The 11970-nt window shown below is 40.7% G+C and overlaps 1 long non-coding RNA gene across 1 annotated transcript; it reads left to right on the top strand.

Moving 5' to 3' along the window:
• Nucleotides 1-5982: 5982 nt before the first annotated feature.
• LOC104946892 (uncharacterized) lies at nucleotides 5983-9293 on the top strand. The gene is made up of 4 exons (XR_798505.1): nucleotides 5983-6093; nucleotides 7418-7502; nucleotides 8013-8124; nucleotides 9251-9293. It is a non-coding gene; the product is annotated as an uncharacterized lncRNA (long non-coding RNA).
• The last annotated feature ends 2677 nt before the right edge of the window (nucleotides 9294-11970 follow it).

The following is an 11970-nucleotide window of genomic DNA, read 5'->3' as shown; positions in this document are numbered from 1 at the left end:
CACTTATCAAAATAAAACAGGAAACCAAAGACAGAAAAAGACACAGACAGAAACAAAACACAAGGACAGATCGCTGACAGTTTCACAGTTTTCTTGGTCCTCCGAAATCCAGGTTCTTTGCCGCGCAAACAACCGGCTGAATGTGCTAAACTAGTGAGAGAATCGCGCTGGGCAAGGGGTAATAAAAACCTTACAACAACACTTAACATATCTTGACCTCTCTGACCTTCGCTTCACATACAAGTTTCTAAAAATGATGCCGAAGTTACCAACATACTGATACCGGTTAGTAAAACTTTTTTTCATTTTTAAAAATGCGTGTTGTCTCAATGTTTTCCCATAGGATGGAGTCATAGCGCAGCGGTGCTAAGCACGTGGCCCAGCTATGTGAGCGCGGAGCGTGGGAATTCTTTAGTGCGTGCGAAGTGCGCCCAAGCCAATTTTGTTTGCTATGTGTCAGCACAAGGAAAGGCTCTTGAGGCCTAGTACCAGGGCCGGTTCTAGGACAATTTGCTGCCCTAGGTGAGGATTTCTAGGCGACATTTGTAGCGTATGTGAGGAGATAAATGAAAAATCTCTACAAAAGAACAAATACACTGCAAAAGACAGAAACCTTATTGACATAGGTAAAATAGACAGATTCGACAAAGCAAATCGGCGTTCCGCAAATTGTAATTTTCACGGTATTGGTCAATGTATTCAGTATTGTATGAACATGTTTGAATTGGGGGGTGGACGTCACATCCTCTAGGGGGGTCCCCATTTTACAGTAAAATGCTTCAATCTGGTGCACTTTGAGCACACAATTACTAGAGACCTGATCTAGGGGGCACAACTCTAAAACGCCCATATGAATAAGATCGGTTTACATTTTAATAATCAAATAAGTATGTGAACATAACCAACAACCTACCATAGCCAATAACAAATAAATGTAGCTTATTTTATTTTTGTTGTTCATTCATATTTTATTTTACCCAGTTTACCTTTATTTATTTATGCATATTTTTGTATCTCTCCAACTTTAAACGATATTTTTGGTTTACTGTCCTATAGTATATATTGGCATGATTTCAAACCTGTTTTTATTTATCCTAATAATTATAAAGGAGTGCCTTGGAAATATGTGTTTACATAATTTGTGGTCAAAACGTTTGAGACCCACTGAGATAACTTAGACTAAAATTAACTATCTAAATACTCAGAGAGTCCTTTACCTCACTGAGCCTCTCAGTCTGACAGGAGAGCTCTCCTCCACCCTGGTTGTAGAAACATCTACTTCTTATATCCGTTAGCGCAGCTAGCACCAGATTCTAATAACAACAGCGCCGGTACCGGTGCGCCCTCTCCCTTGCTCGCTCTCTCGCTACCACGCTCGCACTTTGGCTGTGAGCTGTGGGCGCCTGATAAGCCAACATCCCCCACTTTCATCACTTACAGCGCAAAGGGCAAATTAAACGTGTAACCGGGGTGAAAAGGGTGTTACATTTACTTCATTATGAATGTTGTTACATCAAGGCCGGATATTTGGATGAGCGCCAACGGTCAAAAATGTTTTTTCCCTCCCAGAGCTACCAGCGCAGCGCCCCCCAGATCTGGCGCCCTATGCCAGAAATTGACCCTGCCTAGTACATACAGTGGCAATGTCACCAGATTTTTGCAAAAATACACCTTTATTGAACATACAGTAACCAGCAGAATACACAAAAGTCCAGCGATAACAAACAATGAAAAATGAAAAAGGGTCACCACCTTATTAGTTATTTTGAAGAAAAAGAAAAAAAAAGGTTAAAAAGAGCTGACCGTTATTGTATAGCGTATATTATATTTTTTAAGCTTTTTTGTTTCTTTCTCTTAAACACGTAATAATAAGTGGTGACCCTTTTTCATTTTCATTGTTGTTATGTGTGGATGGTTGTGAGTATTGTGTCTGTATTTCGAATAAGGGGTAGGGTTTTGTTCAAAATATCTGTGAGGCGACCACTGTGAGTGTACTAGCAGGGTTCATATTTCTGGGCAGTATGGGGCGCCAGATCTGGGGGCGGCCCCGCTTGGTAGCTCTGGGCAGGGATATAAAACATTTTTGGACGTTGGCTACTCATCCAAATGTTCGGCTTGATGTTAACAACATTCATAATTAAGTAATGTAACACCCCTTTTAACCCGCCGTACACTTTTCATTTGCCCTGCACATATGGACATGCGGCAGCTGTAAGTGCATGGAAAGTGGGGGGATGATTTGGCCTTATCAGGCGACACAGCTCACAGCAAAGTGCGGAGTGGGACGGCGGATTGAGCAGCGGACGTGCGAGCGAGGGCACGACCGAGGCGTACCGCGCGGCATGTTTCGTTATTAGAATCTGCGTGCTAGCCTGCGGGTACCACGGCATTATAAGAAGGAGGATGTTTTTTACAACCAGGAGGTGGAGGAAGCAGCCTCTGCCTGCTCAGACTGGAAGGGGCTCAGCTGCAGGGTAAAGGCGACTCTCTGAGTTATTTTAGCATAGTTAATTTTAGGTTCTAAGTTATCTCAGTGGCGGTTTCTTCAAACGGTCTTTGACACAATTATTTAAACACATTATTCAAGCGTACTCCCGGTTGTATAAGTTTATTAGGATTAATAAAAACAGGTTTGGCAAACTTCCGTAAATGGGTGATGACTTACTAGCGACAGTTTTTAACCAAGACATATATTGTTTAAAGTTGGAGAGCGTACAAAAAATAGTATGCTAACCATACAGATACATGATCAGTAATTAGGTAAATAAGCAATATGAATGAACCAACAAAATCTTAAAATAAGCCTAGCCATTATATTTGCTTATGCTTTATGTAGGTTTACTGGCTTATGTTCACATATTTTGCATTTTATTAACTTAAAAGTGGTTAACCGGCATCTTTTTTCTATATGGGCCCGTGTTTAAAAGGTTGTTTTGACTCCCCCTAGATCACGCGCGTCTCTAGTAATTTTGTGCCTCAAAGTGCCAGCCACAGATGAAACATTTTTACTTGTAATTGTTTCAAAAAAAAATAATATTACTGGTCCCGGGAGGACATACGCCGCGACCCCTTAGGAGGATGTGACTGTCCACCCCGGTCAATTCAACAGGCTTGCTTATGACAATACTGAATACATTTGAAGCCATTTTGACGTCCATTACCTATTGTTCAAGTAAGCTTTCTGTTTTGCAGTGTATTTGTCTTTTGTAGGAGATTTCTTCATCAATTTGTCTTACACATAAGAATGCATCTTTTTTTGCCGCTAAAATTCAGCCTTAGGCAGCAAATGTGGTCTAGGAAACGGGCCTGCCCGGTACTAGGCCTCAGAAGGCCTTTTCTTGTGCTGACCAGTCTATTTGGTGCCTGGACACATAGCAAAACAATTGCGCGGGACGCACTTCGCACGGTGCACAACTAATTAAGAATAATTTCAGCGCTCCTGCGCTCACTGTATGCTGCGCGGTCACCACGCTGCTATGACTCCATCCATAGGGCGCAAACACTGGTTTGGCAAGATATAAGAATATTAGTTTTCTGACGAGTCATCACCGCTTCAACATATTAGAGCGATTAAGGGCATACAAGTACAGAGGCTAAACAAAACAGGTCTTTTAAAGGAGTACTAACCTTGCCACTTGGATAAGCTCTCGTGAACATTTTTCACTGATTTTTGACAATTCGTTTTAGATCAAAATTGAACTAAGAAAGGTAAATGGGCTAGGATGAATCCATATGAAAAAAGTAAGGTGTCGTCAGCTGGCTACTACTAGGATGATCATAATAGTCGTATAGTTTCTTAATGAATTAAGATAGAAGATGTTGACTGTGATTGGATCCCAATCTTTTGGAAATGTTGTGCTGCTTGCAGCAGCCCGATACAAGAAAAACAACAATATAAGGTTTATGGCGGGCGGTACTATATACAAAAGTTATGGTGGAGGGCATGGGCAGTATTTAATGGAATGCTAAATGCTAAAATGCTACATGTGATTTTACGGTTTCCAAGAGAAGCTATTGGAGCAGAGAGTTCTCTGCCAGCCCAGAGAGGTGATTTTGTATTAGTTCAATATGTCAACTTGATTTCCCTGACTACAATCTTTAGTTTACAGGTGAAACGTTATGTTGCTTGTACTTAATTTTAGACTTATCATATAAGCCACAAAGGTTTTAATAGGGATGTATGTCATTATCTTTACTTATGTTGCGTGTCTTTTTCAGGCAGCGCCATTTCTCTAAAACGGCGGATAGTTCATACCCATCATTTACATTTCATTCCGGGACATGGACAAAAATGTAAGTCAGGCTTAAATCATGGTTACGAATCCAGACTCTCCTTTGAAAACATTGGCGGGAAACGATAGAACAAGGCAAGTTTCATGTGAGACCTGTGGCGCAACCCGGACCAAAGAACAACCATTGCGTAGCTAACTAGTAGCGCTATGCTTTAGCTAACGTTAGCTAATGGAACGAGGACTGCCGAGTAAAAATTGGAAACACTGGGTAATTAATTATTCTTTATAATTTGTAAAACTACCGGTGCTAAAAACGGACATTTCAAAAATACAAGATTTCTAATGGTCAGATATTTAGAGTATACAGATAAACTTAAAAGATAGGCAGTGTACTGCTTTCAAAGCAGGAACACAGGGGAAAACAAAGTTTAGCTGGAAGTTTACGGTCGGTGTTAGGCTAATGACGTACAACGGCCTACAATTTCTGTTAGTCTATTCACCACTCGGGAACAACCATCGTTTTTCAGACACGTAACTTTCAAAAATCACCAGTGGGGTCACTGCTGATGTATTTAATGTCCGGTAGAACAAACGTGATATTATCTCTTAAATTTGTGTCAACACAGACTTATTCGAGCTATTTTTTTCCAAACCCTATGGAAAAAATGCATTGCTTTTTTGGACGAAGTAACGGAAGGCTAAATGCTTTAACTTACTCGGGGTTTTTGCCCACTTATCCCATCGGAATGTTGATTTGTATCAGAGAAGAGGTAGGCCTATGTCTTAAAGAAATCTCATTTGCAATAGACTGCTACAAGATATTTCGCAATAAACTACTGGTTTTCGTTTTCAATAGCCACCTTAGACAATCAGTAATGGTATATTTTTTAGGGATTTTCTGTTTTTTCTGATAAAGAGGAGGAAAGGATTGAGTCCTATGTTTTCCTATCACCAAAAGTACAATTTCCGGTCTAAACTAAGCTAAGTTTACAGGACTATAATTCAGATATTTTTAGTTAAAATAATTTTCTGACTATTGGGTGTGTAGGACAGGCCTCCCTGGTTCATACCTCAAGCATATCTAAGAGGTATAAGATAGGTCATCTCAAGTATGGGCTTTTTAGTCACCCTTTTCCCATTCGTCTGGTTCTAATTTGGCTCTTTTTCAGGGATTGGTAGTTCTAAAGAACAACCCAAAAAACCTTTTTTCCCCAATAAAATGACAAAAACCCAAATCAATTTCATTTAATGGGAGACCTAACTATAAGGAAAAATCATTGTTGTCATTTGTTCTCCCTCGGGGTAGGTAGGGGTATCTCGCAAACTAAAGCCTTTTTTGAGGACTTGCTGCTGGACTATAGAGGACAGCATAACAAAAAAATGGCTCAACTTACCCCACTCTCCCCTACATCTTAAGCTTTGATGCATTATGCATTAATAATTATAATCAAAATATATAATATATTATTCTAAAATTGGCTAATTTGCATAATGAGTACTTTTACTTTTGGTACTTAATGTATATTTTGATGCTAATACTTTTCAACTTTTACTTGAGTAGAATTTGCAATGCAGGACGCTTACTTGTAACAGAGTATTTCTACAATCTGGTACTTCTACTTTGACTTAAGTCCAAGATCTGAATACTTCTTCCACCTGTTTTGACTACAGTAGTGTATGATAATGAGAGAAAGTCCTGGTCATGAATATGTAGCAGACAGACTCAATTTATTATTACCGTGCAGTACCGAGCAGCGTCCTCCTCACTCAGCTCCTGCCGGATGTCTCTCCACTGCTTCATGTTGTGATAGAAATAGTCGTCGCAAGCCAAAAATGGTGAAGCAATAGCATGACACACATTGTAAGTTACTGTTTTAGCTACGCTATATTAAGCTATGTGCATGCAATGTGTACGGAGAGTCGGTGCTTTGTGGCGTAACAGAAGACAATATTAGACTGTTATGTTAGCAAGCGTTAGCTCAGAGAAGCTGCATGACATCCACAGTTAGCAGATGTTAAGATAAAGATTTCTGCATCTTTATGGGTCGTGATATTATCAGGATAATTCTCGACGAAGATGCATAACCTGTATTCAGCATGCAAAGGTTAACGGTGGGTTATCATGTCACTTGAGTCCAGAGACAGTGAGCTAAGCTAAACAGTGGTGTAGCTAACGTTAGCAAAGTGATAGCTCATAATCAGTCCAGGCCTTTTAAACACCGTTTGTGCTAAAAACCGACCAAAAACAACGTGTGCTTTACCTTTGAATGAGAGGACATCTCGAGCATTTGTTGAATGGTGTTATCACGTTGAACCAGGTAGCTGTATGTATATACTGAATTCAATGTGCTTGCTTGCAGCTCACTTGTTGTGAAAGTGTTGTGATATGTTATACAGCTTGCAGTGTGCATGGGGTCTGCATACTGCTAGATATAGCTTTGTGTTCAAATGTGTAAAGTTGTAGTTTTGGTAACTCCTCTTGCTTATTTTCCTTACACATGACTTGTATCTTTTATCTGACCATAAATACATCATGATACACATAAGTAAACAAAACACACTTTGTGCTGTTTTATAATATTGGGAGGGATGAAACCCTCTTTAATGGTCACACGTGCAGAGCACACACAGTGACATGTGTTCTCAGCTTTTAACCCATCCTAGTACTACTAGGAGCAGTGGGCAGCTATTGGTACAGCGCCCAGGGAGCAATGGGAGTGAGGGGGGAAGGGGGATATCCGGTGCCTTGTTCAAGGGCAGCACGGCAGGGCAGGAGGTGAACTGGGACCTCTCCAAGTAGCAGTCCACACTCCATTTGTAGGTCTGGTCGGGGACTTGAACCGGCGACCCTACAGCTCCCAGGCCAATTCCCTAATGGCTGAGCCACTGCCGGACTCTCCACTGACCCTGAAAGTGATGAACAGTTTGTGCACATAATCATAGAGGATGTCCTTCATCTTTGAGACAAGGATAAAGATAACAGGATTAGAGTCATTTGAATGAATTAAAGCCCTACTTTTAACTACCAAAAGCCAGGCTCTTAATACAAATAGGTAAGGGGATTTTGTCAGAGATCTAATTGAGATTTGTAAGTTTGTCAGCAGTTGTTAGTCATTTTTGAAATCTTATCAATGAATTACTTAATGATTGTATTCATTTGTTCTTCATATTGTTATTTTTTCCAGGTCAAGCATGGCTGATAGAAAGGGAAAACCTGTCACTCCGATCAAAACACTCTCAAAGAAAGACCAAAAGGAGCTCAAGAAAAAGGTAAATCGGGATCTTGTGATTTTGGATCTGATTTAGGCATAGAGCTTTGTGAATTTAGAGAACAGCATTTCGTAGCAGGGCTAAACGATCTGGGAAAAAATTCAAAAAATTGCGATTATTTGGATATTGCAAATGTGATAGGATTGCAGTTGCGATATAATAAGAGGGAATCATCCTTTTTTCATTGGAAAATAAATCAAAATGAACATGGTTTGATTTCTTTGTGAACATTTTACCAAGCAAGGAATAATGTCATCCGTACAATACAAATTGCCGGCCAGGACAATGTATAATGCGCCTCCTGTGTCTGAAATATTGCACTTGTCCACATTATGTTGCATATTAATCAAATTTGGATAAATTGTTGAACTAATTAGCCCTATTTCGTATTTTGAGGATACACATATTGCCTGTGAAAAGGCATTGTATTCAACGATTATTTCATACTTAATTTGATAAATTATGAACCATTGGACGGAAATGATGTTTTTTTGTATGTAACGTTTCCAGGAGGAAGAAAAAGCAGCAGAGGTTTTTGAAGAATTCTTGGCTTCGTTTGAAAGCAACAAGAAAGGTGGAGGGAAAACGTTTGTCCATGGAGGAATCGTGAATGCAACTAAAGGTTAGCACACAGTAGGAGTTCCTGACTATTCGATCTAGCATTAAGATACCTGAAAGTAGCAATTAAAGAATATCATGCTGACTTTTTCAGGGCCCATATCTTTTTTTGAAAGGTTAAATAAATGTATTTACTTTGGGGAACTGTAGTCAGTAGTCCACTATCACGTTTAGTTTAAAGGTCCCATGTCCTGGCCATTTCTACTGATCATAATTCCATTGTTGAGGTCTACTAGAATAGATTTATATTGTGCAATGTTCCAAACTCACATTGGTTTCTCATACAGCATCTCTGTATAGTATGTGTATTCACTCTCTGTCCTAAACGGCTTGTTGTATTCACTCTCTGTTCCTACAACGGCTTGTTGGCGCTCCTGACGCCCCCCTCCCTGTGAGCCCAGTGGCCGTCTGCGAGACACAGCGAAACCCAGCCCGAAACCCAGCCCGAAACCAGCCCGAGCTCACACACATACACCCGCAGCCTGGCTGGGAGTTTGTGTGTGTGCTCAGACACAGACTCACAGCCTCGCTACGTCCCGCCGTCTCAGGGAGGAGAAATCGGCGGAGCTGCAGCTGAGTAAAGATCGGAGTGTGTGAGGAAGGACTTAACGTAACGGCTCCATGGATTGGTCCATTTGGGAACGTCAGTGTACCCAGGAAGCAAACAATGGAAAAAGAGAAATCTCCAACGAGGCGTTCTGGGGCAGCACAGACAGGTCTTGTGTGTTAGATTTACTCACTACAGGGTGTACTTTGAGGGTTTTTAACTCTGCAGACCGTTTACATGCAGAAAAACCTTCATAACACACAAGGGGACGGGTAATAACCGGAAAAGCATGACATGGGACCTTTAAAAAGATGTCTGACTGTTAGTAAGTTTACCAAAAAATGGACCCAGAACACTCTAACTTGATTAGCTTCAGTAGAAACCTTGCGAGTTTATGGCGTCCTCAATCACTTAGTTTCAAGGTATTCAAGTCCCAATCTGTCCTAATTGACATACAGGAAAAGCCCTTCTCTGATATCCGCTGCTGACCAAACACAATTGAATGAAATTATAAGTCTTGCACACTTGTTGGGAAAGAGTCCCCATGCTTCAAGCAGATTGCTTTGGTTTTATGTTTTCGCAGAGGAGAAGGGCAACCGCAGGCAAGAAAAGTGAAGCTTTTATCGAACAGGCTTCGAATTTTGTCCCCTTTCCCCAGCAATGTATCATCCGCTGAGCAGCCAAAAAAAGCTGTTAAGTTGTTTTGCATTTTGAATCATTTACTGAATTAAATAACGGGATGTAAACTGTACTTTTTACATTATCCTCCAACACCTCAAAACTTTGAAGCCAGTTCAGTTGTTGGATATGTAAATCCCACAGGTGGCCTTCCCTTTTTTTGAAATTAACAGACACAAAAAAGAAAGTCAGAGGAAAAGAAGAAGAGAATCCTTGAACTCTCAAAGAGAGAGGCTTAAAACTGTAAGTCTTTTTCCAAAGGTTTTCCGATAAGGTGTGGATACAATATTCCTGCGGCATACCTAAACCTTATTTGAAAGAATGGCCAGAATTCAAGAAGGCGCGTAGAGGAGAGGACCAATAAAGAAGACCAATGACCCTGATGGGGGAGGAAGGAGGGGATGTGGGGGAAATCCTGGATAATAACCATTATCTGGACGATCGGGTTTAAGAAGAGCCTTCTCCCCTTAAAATACAAAGAGTTTTTTATAAGGGGAAAAAAATGACCTAAAAACATGCCCAACTCAGCTTTTTTCCCTACAGTATTATAATGATGGACCTAACAGTGCAACACCCACTAACCTCCTAACATCGGCTGCATTAGCCCAGAGGTAAAAGTAGTCCGGTCACTGACTGTTGATTGGTCCAAGCATTGATACATTTACCTTTACCCACCATTACAATGTGTTTCCTGTTCTTTCAGAATGAACGAGGAGATTTTCTTCTGCAAAGAGTTCGGTAAGGTATGGTCCTCCTGGCCAGTGTGAAGATAATGTGGCCCCAACAGACGAGGAGCCCGCTGCAGACCTCCAACCGAGCCTTCGTGGCTTACATTTTTGGGACCCGCAAGAATTCAGAGAGAGCCTTGGTCCACTCGATGGGTAAAAAATAGGGTTTTGATTTACCAGGGCTGCACATGGCAGATAATAACCTTTCCCGTAGCTTTTATCATGTCGTCCTGTTCCAACTCCGACTGATTACGTTTTGATTTGTAGGGTAGAAGTCATTATGGGTTTGAAATGAAGCTTGGGGATGGGGGTAAAACCAGCTCCGTAATTCCCACTCAGCCTCTCTACACAACCGGTGGGGGTGAGGGCCACGCCGCCCCCCATCTGGTTCTGCTTGTCAAACGCTCAGCCGAGGGGACCGCTTCCCGCAACGAACCTTCAAACCAAGGCCGCTGGCGATGTCCAAGGAGAGATGGACCAGGTAAAACCATCTCTTTGTTATCCCTGGGTGTCTTGCCCACGTTTTATTTCCAGTAATGGTCTGTGGTCTTTCATAAGCAGTAACAAGGGGCGCTCATAATTTAAGTCATGTTTCTTGTAAATGTCACTAAAAGCCTAATTGGAATTAGAAAATCACAGACCCCTCCCATCTTTAATACTACATTTAAAATACAAGCCGTTTTACAACTGCCCTGCTTTTCATTCCAGTGTCCCATTTTCTCAATGTCCTTTGGGAAACCAAATCTGGTAAACTTCTCCATGCATTAATTTTAAAAGTATGGGAACAATTTTGAAGTTGCCATGTTTGTTTTATTCCATCTAGTTAATCACACGTTCCCGAGAAGTGGGGCCTATGTTTCACACCGATGCAGGTGTAATAGAAAAAGCCTAATTCAAAATAATTCCTGGGTTTGACTTGTGAGAAGAAATCAGCCTTTACATTTTCCAACAGACATTCAACCGACCTTATGAATGCTATCGTCGTTTTCTATGCTGTAATGTATCCTGCAGTGTTCATCTGTAACAAGTTAAACCTCACTTTTTAATATTTACCCGTTTGAACTTCACAAACAGACTCTTTGTCCGAAGCCGTAGTCCCAAAGTGGTGTATCCCCGCAGAAAGGGTACAGACACTCTTTCTTCTCTACGATCCGATCCCACGCTGTTTCTAACACAGTGTTACAGGACCCTTAACAGATTGTTGTACAGNGTGCTCAAAGTGCACCAGATTGAAGCATTTTACTGTAAAATGGGGACCCCCCTAGAGGATGTGACGTCCACCCCCCAATTCAAACATGTTCATACAATACTGAAGTATTGTATGAACATGTTTGAATTGGGGGGTGGACGTCACATCCTCTAGGGGGGTCCCCATTTTACAGTAAAATGCTTCAATCTGGTGCACTTTGAGCACACAATTACTAGAGACCTGATCTAGGGGGCACAACTCTAAAACGCCCATATGAATAAGATCGGTTTACATTTTAATAATCAAATAAGTATGTGAACATAACCAACAACCTACCATAGCCAATAACAAATAAATGTAGCTTATTTTATTTTTGTTGTTCATTCATATTTTATTTTACCCAGTTTACCTTTATTTATTTATGCATATTTTTGTATCTCTCCAACTTTAAACGATATTTTTGGTTTACTGTCCTATAGTATATATTGGCATGATTTCAAACCTGTTTTTATTTATCCTAATAATTATAAAGGAGTGCCTTGGAAATATGTGTTTACATAATTTGTGGTCAAAACGTTTGAGACCCACTGAGATAACTTAGACTAAAATTAACTATCTAAATACTCAGAGAGTCCTTTACCTCACTGAGCCTCTCAGTCTGACAGGAGAGCTCTCCTCCACCCTGGTTGTAGAAACATCTACTTCTTA

The sequence above is a fragment of the Notothenia coriiceps genome, unplaced genomic scaffold, assembly GCF_000735185.1.
Source record: "Notothenia coriiceps isolate Sejong01 unplaced genomic scaffold, NC01 NC01_scaffold00011614, whole genome shotgun sequence".
NCBI lineage: Eukaryota > Metazoa > Chordata > Actinopteri > Perciformes > Nototheniidae > Notothenia > Notothenia coriiceps.
This window is presented reverse-complemented; position numbering and strand designations above follow the sequence as displayed.